The sequence below is a fragment of the Phoenix dactylifera genome, unplaced genomic scaffold (assembly GCF_009389715.1).
Source record: "Phoenix dactylifera cultivar Barhee BC4 unplaced genomic scaffold, palm_55x_up_171113_PBpolish2nd_filt_p 000092F, whole genome shotgun sequence".
In the NCBI taxonomy this organism is placed as follows: domain Eukaryota; kingdom Viridiplantae; phylum Streptophyta; class Magnoliopsida; order Arecales; family Arecaceae; genus Phoenix; species Phoenix dactylifera.
This window is the reverse complement of record NW_024067680.1, coordinates 1,087,309-1,104,358: the sequence shown is the minus strand read 5'-3', so window position 1 is coordinate 1,104,358 and position 17,050 is coordinate 1,087,309. Positions and strand designations below refer to the sequence as shown.

The 17,050-nt window shown below is 32.0% G+C and overlaps 1 protein-coding gene across 23 annotated transcripts in view; it reads left to right on the top strand.

The window, feature by feature from the left end:
- Positions 1-6,338: 6,338 nt before the first annotated feature.
- LOC103717301 (putative FBD-associated F-box protein At1g61330) overlaps positions 6,339-17,050 on the top strand; it is a 33,723-nt gene continuing 23,011 nt past the window's right edge. For 12 of the 23 annotated variants that reach the window (XR_005507121.1, XM_026808518.2, XM_039116463.1 and 9 more), the window contains exons 1-6: positions 9,147-9,400; positions 9,501-9,602; positions 13,030-13,113; positions 13,214-13,314; positions 16,744-16,827; positions 16,928-17,028. The gene's annotated coding sequence lies outside the window, so the exon portion shown is untranslated. Of the gene's footprint in view, positions 7,271-9,145; positions 9,406-9,500; positions 9,603-13,029; positions 13,119-13,213; positions 13,315-16,743; positions 16,833-16,927; positions 17,029-17,050 lie in introns of those variants that run through there. The other 11 variants (XM_026808524.2, XM_039116454.1, XM_017845223.3 and 8 more) reach the window with 9 other exon arrangements.

The window sequence follows — 17,050 nt, the reverse complement described above, 5'->3', positions numbered from 1 at the left end:
GGGCCAATCGGGCCCTACTGGGTTGTGCTCATTATGGGCCGACTTTGGGCCTTGTTGGGTGTGTCCAATAATAATTTTAGATTTTTGCTTACTCTGAAAATAACAAAGAAATTAACTATATTTTAATAGGTGAACTCGATCTGTTTACCTGAAGTAAGATTTAAAGCGAAATGAGGTAAGTAACTTAATACTTCAAAGTGTATTTTTCAAAGTATTTTGGCAACGTAATTATTAGTGGATTTATATTTTAAAATATATTTTATATTTAGTAAAATGGGTCAAGCATGTTAAATATTATTTGAAAATTTTGTCATATGCTCTAAAATCTGTAAAATTTGACTGGGCAACTTATAATTTTTTTTATATGTATGTTTTCTCAGCATGGTTATGATCTGTTCTAGCCCCGCTAATGGAGATTATTCATTGGACCTGTCAACCTATAATCTGTGAGGAACCGGTTTCAACATCGTTGCCACCGGTGATTAGAATAGTAGTTTTTGGACATCGTTGCCACCAGTAATTAAAATAGTGGTTTTTGGACACCGTTACCACTGGTGGTTAACAATAGTGATTATTGGCACTTTGTGTGACCTATGCCACTGGGTTACGTGGCCATAGCCTATTTATGTTGGAATTCTGGTATCAGAGTTTTTATGAAAATGCTTAGTAAATTTCAAAAGAAAATATGTTACTTATGACCGAGTCATTATTTTGTGCTCTGATTAAATATCTGGCATGTTTTGACCCCACTCTGGGATATTATGTTGTTTACTGGGCTAATGTAGCTTATTATTATATTTTCTTTGTTTTTCAGATCCGAAAGCATGATTGCTTGGGACTTGGGATGTGCGCTAGTTCTTTTGAAGATACTTTCGGTCATTAAAGTTTTAGTCAGTCTAGTTAGAATATTTTATTTTAGTCATGATTAGTTGTGAGTATATGTTAACTTATGTCACTTTGGAACTATTGTAAGAACCATTTTGATGAGTTTTGATTAAATAAATTTTTAAAAATTATTATTGCTTTGATATGATCTGTAGCCTTGCATGCTTGTATGGTTCGTTATATAGGTATGCGGCGTTTGTTTCGCTCCGAATTCGAGCAGATCAAATCTGGATCAGATCTAAGTTAGATCTCTGCATTTGTCATTCTCTGTACTTAATTTGTTTGCAATGAGTGAAATTTACAGAAAGCAAATTATGCAAAACCAAACAAATAATAGTGCATAAGCATAAAGAATTGATGCCATTACAAATTAGCCTAGTAATGATAGGCTCAATCCTGTTAGCTACAAGAAAAAACTTTTATTCAAGTGTGTAATACTTTTTTTTTTTAGTAGAAAAGAATTACATCTATACTAATTTTTTTTATTCAGCAGTAATATCTTCTGAATTTGTTAGACTACATTTACTATTATTTTTTCTAAACATGCTACTAGAAAAAGCATGCATGGGCCTAGATAAAGAATATAGTTTTGATAATAACATATGACAAAGTTTAATAGCTGCAAAGGACTCATCATAAATTCATCTTCTTTCAATGATAAAATTATACTCTATTTTGCCCTTATTAGTTTGCATTCTTAAAGGAACAGTGTTCATATTTAATGTAACCAACCTAAGCCTTAATGTATAACTCATACCATTTGACTATACACAAAAGATAGTCTCTTCCATTCCTCTTCTCCTCAAACACAAAAAGAGATTAGAGGAATAAAGAATTAAACCCTTAAGCACCCCTGTAGGTCCTAACAATGTATTCGGTTTAGGTCAGGTTGTGTTAAAATTTAATAAACCTAGACCCAATCCGAAAAGTAGAATAGGTCCAATTTTAGAATTCGACCTAGCCCACGGGTCCTTTAAATTAGATCGGATTGGATCTAAGTGGGTTGGGTCGGGTCCTGGGTCCAACCGACCAATTTGCAGCCTTAGGTCTACCACTAGATCTAAATCTAACATTGGCTATTGCATAAGACAGTTTGATATAGAGATTTTTTTACATAAATCCTGCCTGAAGTACTTATTTAATTGTTTGTGAGTGATCCGAGGAATTTTTTTATAATATTCTTCATATTTTTTATTTTATGTGCACGAAGTTATGAGGTTATTAGCATATAATTAGCATGTGGGCTCTCAATTTTTATTATTTTTAAAATATAATATAGTAATATAATAATTTATAATAAATAAAAATATTTAGTATTCAGATTTTGTTGTATATTAAATAATGAATTTTAATAATTACTAATGTGAATGATGCCATTAGTGTTAGTTTTACATTTTTTATTCGCTTATATTCTCTAGATAAACTCCCACCATTAATGCTGGCCCAGTACGATGTGCAAAATATTTTTTTTAACCATTTTTAAAATATAATATAATATTTATAATTATAATGAATAAAAGATTTTAATATCTATATTTTTAATGCATATTAAATAATAAATTTGAATACTAATATCCACATGTCAACAAAAAACTGTACACAAATTGAATGATTCTAAGTAACAAATTTTAGTGATGGTCTTGCAAGTCCTCTATCATTAATACCGGCATCATTATTACCGACGCTTATATAAAATCTTTACACAAGAGTTTCCATATAGAAACTCTTATCATTAATATTGACATCACATAATACGTAAGGTGTGGTCTTTTCCTTATGTTCTCCAATTATACTAAAATACAATGTAGAAAATTATAATAATATAACTTTAATGATGGTTGAGTGCATTAACATTGATGTCATTAATATATATTGGATATTAAAAAAATTAATTTTAATGATGGTATAGTGCCTTGATATGGCATTAATATTGAAATGCAATATAATAGTATAACAAATTATAATTAATAAATGTTTTAATAGCTAAATTTTTATTATACATTAAAAAATAAACTCTAATAATGGTACCGATTTCATTAATATCCGTTACATATTAATTAATGAACGCCAATGAAGATGGAGAAAATTAATATTGGCATTATTAATACTGGTACGACAAATGGAGAACTCTACACAAACCTTCATTTTAGATATTTCAAATGATGAATTTTAATGACGAGCATATTATTACATGTACAATTAGTATATGTTGCATATCAGAAAATGAATTTTAATAATAGTAGAGCATATTAATATTGTCGTCCCTAATATCAGTTTCCGTATGACAAATGAAGAACTATGCATAAATATTTATTTTAGATATTTTTTTAATTGTATTAAAATGCAATATAACAATGTAACAACTTACAACAAATAGTTATTTCAATAGCTAAATTTTTGTTAAGCAATAAACTTTAATGCTAGATGAGCACATTAGTACTAATATTATTAATATCTATTACATATTAAGTAATGAACTTTAATGATGGTAGTGCACATTAATATTAGTATTATTAATACGGGCTTCCATATAATATATGAAGAACAATATTATATATATATAATAGCTATAAAATTTTATTTTTGAGGAGTGCACTTTCAAATATTTCTTTTCTCAGCAGTGCCCTTGCTGTTTGCTATTATTAGCCATTAGCCTAACTTGTGATTGGTGTCATTTGATCTTACTTAAAGTTAACCTTTGAATCTTCGATGAAAATTGGCAAAACTACTTTCCAGACCATCACAGGTGACCAATTAATGCTCAACAATATTCACATCATTTGATCAAAAAAAGCCAGTTTAGATACCTTCAATGACTAGTTGACTGTAAAATCATTGGTGTAAAGAAAAATTATTTAAAAACATGTTTATGTAAAGTACAAAATATCAGGATCATAAATATAAAATAAGCAATCTTAACAGGTATGTATGTAAAAAAAAAGAGAGGAACATTCCGTTTTTGAAACAAGTGCATATGCCTCAGCAAAAAGTTGGAACATTTTTATCTAATGGACTAGAACTATTATTTCAACCATAATCTACTATGTTAACAACCGATTCCCTGTATTTATATGCAGGATTTGGAACAAATTTATAAGAAAAGAAGAAATCCAAACTTATACACAGGATTTGATATCAAGAGAGCCACCCACTATTTCTAGGAGCAGAGATTAGGTTGAGGCCTTGAGGGAAATGCTTTCACTGACAACCCATTATTCTCAAGGAGAATGACAGTCTGCATGGCTTAATGAACCACCTAAGAAGCTTGCACAAAAAGTGAGTTCCTTGCATACAAAGTGAAGAGGACATGATTAAACTGATTCATTTCTCTACCATCTTATGTTACTACTATAATGAGAACTCTCAACCTCCTACGCAAGCTTGCATTATCATTGGAAGAAAAAAATCTTTTGCTATAATTTCTTTCACGAAACGAAGCCACAACATAATTTCTATATAAAATTCTATATCATTGTGTGCAATAGGAAGTCACCCCAAGGCCCTTCACACTATCCATCCATGCAGCAAAGTGCTAGGCCACAAGCCAACTGAAAAAGTTATAGCCTTCGGAAACTTGTTCCCATGGCTATCCGTGGTCCAAGCTTACTCATCCTTAGCCTTAAGAAGCAAAGGAGTATTAAGGCAATTTAAGTGGTCAAGTCAGGATTAGAAGAGTCTCTCAATTTAGGCATACGTCACTTCCCATCAATGATAAACTAGTCGATTTTGGTATTAATATCCATACTACTGATATTTATGAGCATTATCCCTGAGGCGAAAGGATGGGAGCTAACCCCTTATATGTCTTAAACCTATTTGCAGGCAACACTAAATATTATGAGCTAAATGTCCAAGGATTCATGCTTTTGTTAAAGCACTCAGAACAACTTTGGAATCCACAGAAAACTTGTTAGCCTTAGGATCACTCTCACTGAAAAGCTCATCTTTCACTTTAAATAACCTAAGAATGACATAGTGGATACCAAAATTGTAGCCACTCTTCCCTGAATATATGTGTGCAATCATACCTATCTGGTCAAGTATGGAGTCAAGAACCAGGGTCAAAGACAAGAATGACTGGGGATAGTATCCAATATTAAGAAATGAGTTGGCCAAAGTCACCCTTCCAGTAAAGGATTGGTTATTACACTTCTACTAGGAACTTCTTGTGGGCCTTACTAACTTACAATTGCCATGCTCTCTAATAATGCATGCAACTACCTGTGAAGTAACAGGAAACTAAGGCTGTGGGATAGAACTGAGTTCTAGCGTGCATCCAATTGGATACTTAATAATAGAATACTTGGTTACATGGACCTTTGCTTGGTGATATAATTCTCAAAAATAGCTTGGATCTCACCACAATTCTCAATGAGGTATTGGCAATAGCCAAAACACTGGCATACGATTGATGGCGCTATAGTCATTATCACTCAAATTTGAAAACCTATAATAGCACTATTGGTCGACAAAATGTGAGATCAAAGAATGAAAAGAGGTGACAATGGCTTACCCCGTCTAATTCCCTGGCAAGTCACATTTCTCCATTGATAAGGACCAAACAAGTTTGTAACCTACAAACTTTACTTTAGATATTAGATGACTCAGAAGATCAAACGTACCGGTCTAGGATCCAAAATAAATACTAATTAAATCAAGCAATAGTAGTGGAAGAAAAAAAATTGAGGAGAGAAAAAAAAAATTATTTAAAAGAAAATAAAGATTAAAATAATGAGTTTGGCTCGCACTATTAAAGATACTCCACCTCACCAAAAAGGATCCTCTCCTCTACTTTCCTCGTGCAGCTCTCTCCCACTCTTGAATATATTTTTTTTCCATTATGGGACAAAAAAATCAACATATCTTATTGAAAGACAAAAATATTACAGTCTCCTACTTTTACTTAAAAACAAACTTAACTTAATTATATCAAGCCTAACGCTAAGCGTAAATTCTAAAATTATTAGAACTAATGGCCAACTAAATAAGAATTCTAATAAAACTAGAACTTAGACAATGAATGTCAGACTATGCATGGGCTTTAAGCTATTGGACTTTTAATGCTCTCTCATGATATGGAGAAACTGCTTAGATATTGGACATTGTAGCACCTTTACAATGTTATGGCCTTTAAATTTGCAACAATTCTTATGTTGGAGAGGCTGTATCAATATTGGTCGTCAAATCAGCCATGAATCAGTCTCTTGTTCTTAACTCAATGGTAACTCTTGTTTCAGAAGTATTCGTCCATCCTAGCCATATTTTCCACGAGGATCGGCTTAATATATATGAACTTTGTGTAAAGGTGATTGTGCAATACATTGTTGTCGATGATTGTGTTATATTATTTTTAATTATTTTCGCTTACCAGAGTGACAGGCGCTCGTATCCCCCGTTATTTACGAACAAAAAAAAAAAAAAAAAAAAAAAAAAACTAACCGTAGTTTATGGCGGTGGAGCCTCTCATTTTCCCTCCACTCTTCCCCCTCCTCCTCGCTCCCTCTTCCTCTCTTCTCTCCCCCTGGAGGCGTCGCGGTTTAGGTGCTTGCGACTAATGGTGGCCAAGATTATAGAGATCTTGGCGGAGGTAGGTGGCTCGATGGTGTTCGTGATAGAGCCCCCAGGTGATGGAGACTGGTGGATTCAAGGGAGATGGTTGCCGTGGCTTGATGGCCCAGGCAGTGTTGGCTGAGGTCCTGCAGGCCCAACCGGTGGCAGCCCCAGGAGGCAGTGGTTGTGGCTTGGTGGCTACGATCGGTGGCCTAAGGCCCTAGGGCAATGGAGCCGTGGCCGCAAGCTGGTGGACCAAGTGGTTCTGGTTGTGTGCTGGCTAGTTTTGATGGGGCGGTGGCCGGCGATGTCGCGTGGTAGCTCATGGTGGTGAGTGGTGGCTGTGCTGACGTTGCCATGGAGAGCGACGAGGAGTGGCGGTATGCAGGGAAAATGCTCGATGAAATACTTGAGAGAGATGGGAGAATAATTGTCATCCACCAAGAGCAGACACAAAATGGAGGCTGCGAAAGTGAAGCAAGGCAAGGAGCTAGGTGGTGTTGATTTGAGAGTGGCGATCTGACGCCACAGGGCATGGAGAGGACGATAGTGGCAGCACAATGGAGTTGGAAGAGGCTATAAGGGAGATACCGTGGAGGAGCATTGAGTAGCAATAGCATCGCATTGTGTCTAGATGGGGCCACGCTTGCTTCGGCAAAGGGAAGTAGCCCTTGGGCGCTTTAGCGCCTGGGAGACATGATGGGTGTGACAATAGGCTTTGATTTGGCAAGGTAGAAAGATATGATGAGGAAGCTCCACCAATTATTTGCTAAAACACTCAAGGGGCGTTTGGTATGGGATGATGACCCCAAGATCAAGGATGATGCAAGTAGAGGTGACAAGATTACTTCATTTGGTTGTACCGTAGTAATCCCACATCTTAGTGATCTCAAATTAAAATCACCGTCCAATCTGGTGACCATAAACCCATCCTTGAATTTCCAAGATCACTCAAAGGTAGTGATCTTGAGCTCAAATTTGGGGAGAAAAATATTCTTCAGTTCAGCAAGAAAAATTAGTATATCAATATACCATTAATATATTATATTGATATTACATATATAGTATTGATGATATATATTATATTATTAATATATTATTAATTATATTATTATCACATTATTATTCAATTAGATTTTGTTATTATGATAAAAATTTATTATTGTACTTTATATTTATACTATGAAATTGTTTAATATATTACTTCTATTTGCCTTATTTTATGTTACTTCTATTTGCCTTATTTATAATATAAAAATAAAGATATAAAAATATTTGTTTCATAATAATAATTAATATATTTTGATAGGATTAATAATTTTGTTGTCAAAATTATTACTGGTCTGTCTAAGCAATTCATGTATGTTTTCCTATGATTTATGTGAGACTTTTGTTTGGTAGTTGCAAAATATATGAAATATATCAAGCATAGTGTCGGTATTATACGGGCAGTGATCTAGGATTCTTATGGCATGCCTAATAGGTTATTCGTGGATAACCAGAAATTTCTAATCACTAGAACATAGCATTACCAAAAATGGTGATCTTAGATCATTGGGGATCAGTTTACCTAGGTTGAGGATCACCGGTGATTTAAGTTTACCGTAGTGATCTCTATTTGGATCAGTGAATGCTGCTTCAAGAGAGTTTGTCTGTTTAGTGTTGATTGGCTAGAGTTTGCTTTGCCTTAGGGTTGGGTTTTTTTCTTTTTGTTTGGGCTGTTGAATCGGGATACGTGTATAGTTAAGATTGGTCACCTCCCCTACCTACTTTCTCCTTTCTTTCTTCTCTTTCTTTTTTGTTTTCTCTCTTCCCTTCTTTTGTTTTCTTCTTGTTACCCTTTGTATTTATTCAATTCTAATGAATATGTGGCAGTCTTTGCCACCCTTTTGCTCAATTTTTTTTTATTTTGAAAACAAATTTAAAAGATTTATTATTTAAAACATTTATCACTTAAATTTTCTAGAACTTCTTAAATTTTAAATCTTAACCATAGTCAAGACTTTGAAATGAAAAATTGTGATTTTATTTTCTTAGGACATGAGGCTAGTATAAAAAGAAATGGGTGCCAAGTGGCATCAAATAATAAATTCTATTAATATTTAGTAACTATAATTTAACTAAGACATGCCTTTTACCTATTTCATTACTTAAATTTTCAAATTGGGTATTTAATGCAGGATGCCTTCTTTTCTTTTTTTGCTTAATCTTGAAGTATCTTCGCAGTTAAGTCAAGCAAACATTCAACTTTTCCGCATGTCATCTTTCCTATTCGCTGTCTCTTCCCATTATAGCTCTTCAAAGAAATAAAATTGATAAACATTATGGCGCAAATCGCTATTCAAATGAACATTTTAAAATCACCTTAGGAAAATATTAAATGGGAGATATATAAGGAAGTGTAAGAGTTGAAAACAACATTTAATATCGATTTATGATCACAAGTCACTTACAGTGTATAATCTTAGTCTAACAACCATTATTTTATTAGAAAATAAGAAAACAATTCTATGTAGTGATAATATTTCACTAACTATTCATGGCATATTCAATAAACATCTATATATTACAAATTAATGATTTATTCATTGTTTATAGTGATTGTGGGAAGCTACTATTTGTTATTCTAGCCTTAGTTACGGTTATTTCTAAATATATAAATTATTATTTTAGGTTATCTGCTTAATTTAAAATTATTTGAATTTTCGACACTTTAAATTTTAAAATTTGTCTTAGTCTAGATTTTTCCAAAGGTGAACTTGTTAATGTATTCCTCGATACATGGCTTAGCGTAATAAAAAATGGGTGCCATGTGGCATCTAACAATAAATGTTAGTCAGTTTTGGTAATTAAAAGCTAACCGTAAAAGTTTGTCCTTCAGCTCCTTCAGCATCAGTATTCCAGTTCTGGGTATTCATCGTAGAGTGCCACTCCATCCTTGATGTTGAAGCATCCCTGCGATTAGGTTAAGTATACTTCTTTTCTTTCCCAAATGTTATCATATCTGTTTTATTTCTTTACCCTTCAGTATCTCTAACCTTCCTTACGGGTTTCATTATTTTTAGTAAGGTTTCTATTGAAAATTTGGAGGGTCTTGAATTAGCATAGAAGGTTTCCTAGTTGTTGCCGAGAGTTGAATAAGTTTCCATCAAACACACCTACTACAGGTATTTAATCTATTTCTCGAATTTTTATAATTATACATATAGGAATTTTTCCTCTTTCTGCTTTTGGATTATTGTTCTTGTCTTGATTTAACAACCACATCTTATAGAGTCATGAGGCAGCTATGTGGATCTATACTGTGAATCTTTCTTAAATCACCAAATTGATAATAAATTTTCTAAAGATATTCATGCCGTATGAAACACTTGCAAAGTATAAATAAAAGAAACCATATCTTGTTTGTGGTTATCGTCATATGCTATTTTTTTATTTTCTCTCAACTATCATATTTTTTAAAATAAAAATTGCTTTTAGGTATTATTAGTTCAGAATTGTTTGAAATTATTAGTGCTTTTCGGAATTTTAATTCTTTGTCCCTAGACAAGTTCTCCACAATTGTCAAGAAAGAAACTGTATTTCCTAACATATGTGGCCTAATAGAATAGGAAATACATATCAAGTAGCATCAAACATCAAACAATAAATGGTCTTCAGTTTTAGTAAAGTGAACCGCAAAATTTGTGCTTTGGCATCTTCATTTGAAAATTTCTAATTTAGGCATTCAATACAGGTGCCACTTTTCTCTTTTTCTTATAAATCATAATACCTATGCGACTATGTTAAACTTATGTTTAATGCCTTTAAAATACATCCATGTATCCATTATATTTCTTATTACTTTGTTGCGTGAATTTTGTTATAGATATAGAAATTATCAACTTTGTAAAAGAGGACAATGCAAAGATAGATATAGGTTGCGATAGTAGAGGAAGAGATGATCATGGTGAAAAATTCGAACAATAACAAAGATACAACAATATTTTCTTCCTTACATGGTATTTTAGCTTATATTTTCTCTTTTTTGCCCATATTTTGTCGAAAATTTTAAAAGGTTTTTTCTAATAAAACATTTTTATGTGCAACTATATAATTAAAATGCTATATAATCAACAAGAAACTGGGATTATCTTAAAACAACACTAAAAATTAATAGAAAAAATATATTCAAATAAAAGTGAAAGGGAAAAAATGGTTTCTTCCCTTTTTGTATTTTGTTTTTTAGAATATCTTTTATTTTCTATAGTACTAATTTTCAGAAATCGAGCCTTTTTGTGTGTGCGTGTGTGTGTGTTTTCTCCTTTTTTTTGGGGTGTGGGGGGGATGCTAGCAAGGGCCATTGCACCTCTAGGCTCTCTAATCCTTCCTACTTAGGCCCCTTAGAAATTAGGCATGGCCCCCTTTCAATAGAGTCCATGGCCTCTAGGTACGGTTAGACCAATGGGGGATCTCTCATATCCTGACTATATTACAACAATGTACGGTTAGACCTCATCAACAGATAATAGTGGACTTCTTCTTCTTTATATGTTTGCTTTGGTGTGTGGTTATTTAGGTGAAAAGGAAACCATCTCCTTTTGGGATGTAATTTTTAATGTCATTATTTAATATGAAAATTAAGATTCTTATCAAATGAGAAATTCAAATGGCCATATCATTTAAGCCAAATCCAAATATGATCACCAGCCTTTTATCATCTTACAACCAACGATATCACAGCCTTCCCTCTTCTCTTTCCTCTTCGGTGCAATTCTATATTCAACTTAATAAGAGTCAAATCAATACTTCGGTTCTTTCTTTTCCTTTTCTTTCTAATGCCATAGTTGTTCCATAGAGTGAAATATGACATGGTAACTTGTCGGATTTCTATTTGTTAGAATAGTAAACAAATTTTCATAAAAAATATATTATTCCATTGTCATAAGTATTTTTATTTTCTTTTCACTATCATGAATTTAGGAATAAACTGATTTAAAATTTTTAAAATTTATTTATAATAATTGATTGTATTAAAAGTGTAATCATTTAAAAATATTTTAGAGTATCGTTACTATATATTTATGGAGATATTGTTACAATGATGCTATTTTGTCGTCCCCTTTTTGAATTTGGCCACCTCAAAGATGTAATTCTGATTCTATCCCGGCTAATTCCATGCGCTTTATAAAGGTTCATGAATAAATTCTAATAGGTTACTTGTGGATAACCAGAAATTTCCAATCACTAGAACATAGCATTACCAAAAATGGTGATCTTAGATCATTGGGGATCAGTTTACCTTAGGATGATGATCACCGGTGATTTAACATTACCGTAGTGATCTCTATTTGGATAAGTGAATGCTACTTCAAGAGAGTTTGTCTGTTTGGTGTTGATTGGCTGGAGTTTGCTTTGCCTTAGGGTTGGGTTTTTTTCTTTTTGTTTGGGCTGTTGAATCGGGATACGTGTATAGTTAAGATTGGTCACCTCCTCTGCCTACTTTCTCGTTTCTTTCTTCTCTTTCTTTTCTGTTTTCTCTCTTCCCTTCTTTTGTTTTCTTCTTGTTACCCTTTTGTATTTATTCAATTCTAATGAAATATGTGGCAGTCTTTGCCACCCTTTTGCTCAATTTTTTTTTATTTTGAAACAAATTTAAAAGATTTATTATTTAAAACATTTATCACTTAAATTTTCTAGAACTTCTTAAATTTTAAATCTTAACCATAGTCAAGACTTTGAAATGAAAAATTGTGATTTTATTTTCTTAGGACATGAGGCTAGTATAAAAAGAAAATGGGTGCCAAGTGGCATCAAATAATAAATTCTATTAATATTTAGTAACTATAATTTAACTAAGACATGCCTTTTACCTATTTCATTACTTAAATTTTCAATTTGGGTATTTAATGCAGGATGCCTTCTTTCTTTTTTTGCTTAATCTTGAAGTATCTTCGCAGTTAAGTCAAGCAAACATTCAAACTTTTCCGCATGTCATCTTTCCTATTCGCTGTCTCTTCCCATTATAGCTCTTCAAAGAAATAAAATTGATAAACATTATGGCGCAAATCGCTATTCAAATGAACATTTTAAATCACCTTAGGAAAATATTAATTGGGAGATATATAAGGAAGTGTAAGAATTGAAAACAACATTTAATATCGATTTATGATCACGAGTCACTTACAGTGTATAATCTTAGTCTAACAACCATTATTTTATTAGAAAATAAGAAAACAATTCTATGTAGTGATAATATTTCACTAACTATTCATGGCATATTCAATAAACATCTATATATTACAAATTAATGATTTATTCATTGTTTATAGTGATTGTGGGAAGCTACTATTTGTTATTCTAGCCTTAGTTACGGTTATTTCTAAATATATAAATTATTATTTTAGGTTATCTGCTTAATTTAAAATTATTTGAATTTTCGACACTTTAAATTTTAAAATTTGTCTTAGTCTAGATTTTTCCAAAGGTGAACTTGTTAATGTATTCCTCGATACATGGCTTAGCGTAATAAAAAATGGGTGCCATGTGGCATCTAACAATAAATGTTAGTCAGTTTTGGTAATTAAAAGCTAACCGTAAAAGTTTGTCCTTCAGCTCCTTCAGCATCAGTATTCCAGTTCTGGGTATTCATCGTAGAGTGCCACTCCATCCTTGATGTTGAAGCATCCCTGCGATTAGGTTAAGTATACTTCTTTTCTTTCCCAAATGTTATCATATCTGTTTTATTTCTTTACCCTTCAGTATCTCTAACCTTCCTTACGGGTTTCATTATTTTTAGTAAGGTTTCTATTGAAAATTTGGAGGGTCTTGAATTGCATAGAAGGTTTCCTACTTGTTGCCGAGAGTTGAATAAGTTTCCATCAAACACACCTACTACAGGTATTTAATCTATTTCTCGAATTTTATAATTATACATATAGGAATTTTTCCTCTTTCTGCTTTTGGATTATTGTTCTTGTCTTGATTTAACAACCACATCTTATAGAGTCATTGAGGCAGCTATGTGGATCTATACTGTGAATCTTTCTTAAATCACCAAATTGATAATAAATTTTCTAAAGATATTCATGCCGTATGAAACACTTGCAAAGTATAAATAAAAGAAACCATATCTTGTTTGTGGTTATCGTCATATGCTATTTTTTTATTTTCTCTCAACTATCATATTTTTAAAATAAAAATTGCTTTTAGGTATTATTAGTTCAGAATTGTTTGAAATTATTAGTGCTTTTCGGAATTTTAATTCTTTGTCCCTAGACAAGTTCTCCACAATTGTCAAGAAAGAAACTGTATTTCCTAACATATGTGGCCTAATAGAATAGGAAATACATATCAAGTAGCATCAAACATCAAACAATAAATGGTCTTCAGTTTTAGTAAAGTGAACCGCAAAATTTGTGCTTTGGCATCTTCATTTGAAAATTTCTAATTTAGGCATTCAATACAGGTGCCACTTTTCTCTTTTTCTTATAAATCATAATACCTATGCGACTATGTTAAGCTTATGTTTAATGCCTTTAAAATACATCCATGTATCCATTATATTTCTTATTACTTTGTTGCGTGAATTTTGTTTTAGATATAGAAATTATCAACTTTGTAAAAGAGGACAATGCAAAGATAGATATAGGTTGCGATAGTAGAGGAAGAGATGATCCTGGTGAAAAATTCGAACAATAACAAAGATACAACAATATTTTCTTCCTTACATGGTATTTTAGCTTATATTTTCTCTTTTTTGCCCATATTTTGTCGAAAATTTTAAAAGGTTTTTTCTAATAAAACATTTTTATGTGCAACTATATAATTAAAATGCTATATAATCAACAAGAAACTGGGATTATCTTAAAACAACACTAAAAATTAATAGAAAAAATATGTTCAAATAAAGGTGAAAGGGAAAAAATGGTTTCTTCCCTTTTTGTATTTTGGTTTTTAGAATATCTTTTTATTTTCTATAGTACTAATTTCCAGAAATCGAGCCTTTTTGTGTGTGCATGTGTGTGTGTTTTCTCCTTTTTTTTGGGGTGTGGGGGGGATGCTAGCAAGGGCCATTGCACCTCTAGGCTCTCTAATCCTTCCTACTTAGGCCCCTTACAAATTAGGCATGGCCCCCTTTCAATAGAGTCCATGGCCTCTAGGTACGGTTAGACCAACGGGGGATCTCTCATATCCTGACTATATTACAACAATGTACGGTTAGACCTCATCAACAGATAATAGTGGACTTCTTCTTCTTTATATGTTTGCATTGGTGTGTGTGGTTATTTAGGTGAAAAGGAAACCATCTCCTTTTGGGATGTAATTTTTAATGTCATATTTAATATGAAAATTAAGATTCTTATCAAATGAGAAATTCAAATGGCCATATCATTTAAGCCAAATCCAAATATGATCACCAGCCTTTTATCATCTTACAACCAACGATATCACAGCCTTCCCTCTTCTCTTTCCTCTTCGGTGCAATTCTATATTCAACTTAATAAGAGTCAGATCAATACTTCGGTTCTTTCTTTTCCTTTTCTTTCTAATGCCATAGTTGTTCCATAGAGTGAAACATGACATGGTAACTTGTCGGATTTCTATTTGTTAGAATAGTAAACAAATTTTCATAAAAAATATATTATTCCATTGTCATAAGTATTTTTATTTTCTTTTCACTATCATGAATTTAGGAATAAACTGATTTAAAAATTTTAAAATTTATTTATAATAATTGATTGTATTAAAAGTGTAATCATTTAAAAATATTTTAGAGTATCGTTACTATATATTTATGGAGATATTGTTACAATGATGCTATTTTGTCGTCCCCTTTTTGAATTTGGCCACCTCAAAGATGTAATTCTGATTCTATCCCGGCTAATTCCATGCGCTTTATAAAGGTTCATGAATAAATTTCTAATAGGTTACTTGTGGATAACCAGAAATTTCCAACCACTAGAACATAGCATTACCAAAAATGGTGATCTTAGATCATTGGGGATCAGTTTACCTTAGGATGATGATCACCGGTGATTTAACATTACCGTAGTGATCTCTATTTGGATCAGTGAATGCTGCTTCAAGAGAGTTTGTCTGTTTGGTGTTGATTGGCTGGAGTTTGCTTTGCCTTAGGGTTGGGTTTTTTTCTTTTTGTTTGGGCTGTTGAATCGGGATACGTGTATAGTTAAGATTGGTCACCTCCCCTACCTACTTTCTCGTTTCTTTCTTCTCTTTCTTTTCTGTTTTCTCTCTTCCCTTCTTTTGTTTTCTTCTTGTTACCCTTTTGTATTTATTCAATTCTAATGAAATATGTGGCAGTCTTTGCCACCCTTTTGCTCAATTTTTTTTTATTTTGAAACAAATTTAAAAGATTTATTATTTAAAACATTTATCACTTAAATTTTCTAGAACTTCTTAAATTTTAAATCTTAACCATAGTCAAGACTTTGAAATGAAAAATTGTGATTTTATTTTCTTAGGACATGAGGCTAGTATAAAAAGAAAATGGGTGCCAAGTGGCATCAAATAATAAATTCTATTAATATTTAGTAACTATAATTTAACTAAGACATGCCTTTTACCTATTTCATTACTTAAATTTTCAATTTGGGTATTTAATGCAGGATGCCTTCTTTCTTTTTTTGCTTAATCTTGAAGTATCTTCGCAGTTAAGTCAAGCAAACATTCAAACTTTTCCGCATGTCATCTTTCCTATTCGCTGTCTCTTCCCATTATAGCTCTTCAAAGAAATAAAATTGATAAACATTATGGCGCAAATCGCTATTCAAATGAACATTTTAAATCACCTTAGGAAAATATTAAATGGGAGATATATAAGGAAGTGTAAGAGTTGAAAACAACATTTAATATCGATTTATGATCACAAGTCACTTACAGTGTATAATCTTAGTCTAACAACCATTATTTTATTAGAAAATAAGAAAACAATTCTATGTAGTGATAATATTTCACTAACTATTCATGGCATATTCAATAAACATCTATATATTACAAATTAATGATTTATTCATTGTTTATAGTGATTGTGGGAAGCTACTATTTGTTATTCTAGCCTTAGTTACGGTTATTTCTAAATATATAAATTATTATTTTAGGTTATCTGCTTAATTTAAAATTATTTGAATTTTCGACACTTTAAATTTTAAAATTTGTCTTAGTCTAGATTTTTCCAAAGGTGAACTTGTTAATGTATTCCTCGATACATGGCTTAGCGTAATAAAAAATGGGTGCCATGTGGCATCTAACAATAAATGTTAGTCAGTTTTGGTAATTAAAAGCTAACCGTAAAAGTTTGTCCTTCAGCTCCTTCAGCATCAGTATTCCAGTTCTGGGTATTCATCGTAGAGTGCCACTCCATCCTTGATGTTGAAGCATCCCTGCGATTAGGTTAAGTATACTTCTTTTCTTTCCCAAATGTTATCATATCTGTTTTATTTCTTTACCCTTCAGTATCTCTAACCTTCCTTACGGGTTTCATTATTTTTAGTAAGGTTTCTATTGAAAATTTGGAGGGTCTTGAATTGCATAGAAGGTTTCCTAGTTGTTGCCGAGAGTTGAATAAGTTTCCATCAAACACACCTACTACAGGTATTTAATCTATTTCTCGAAT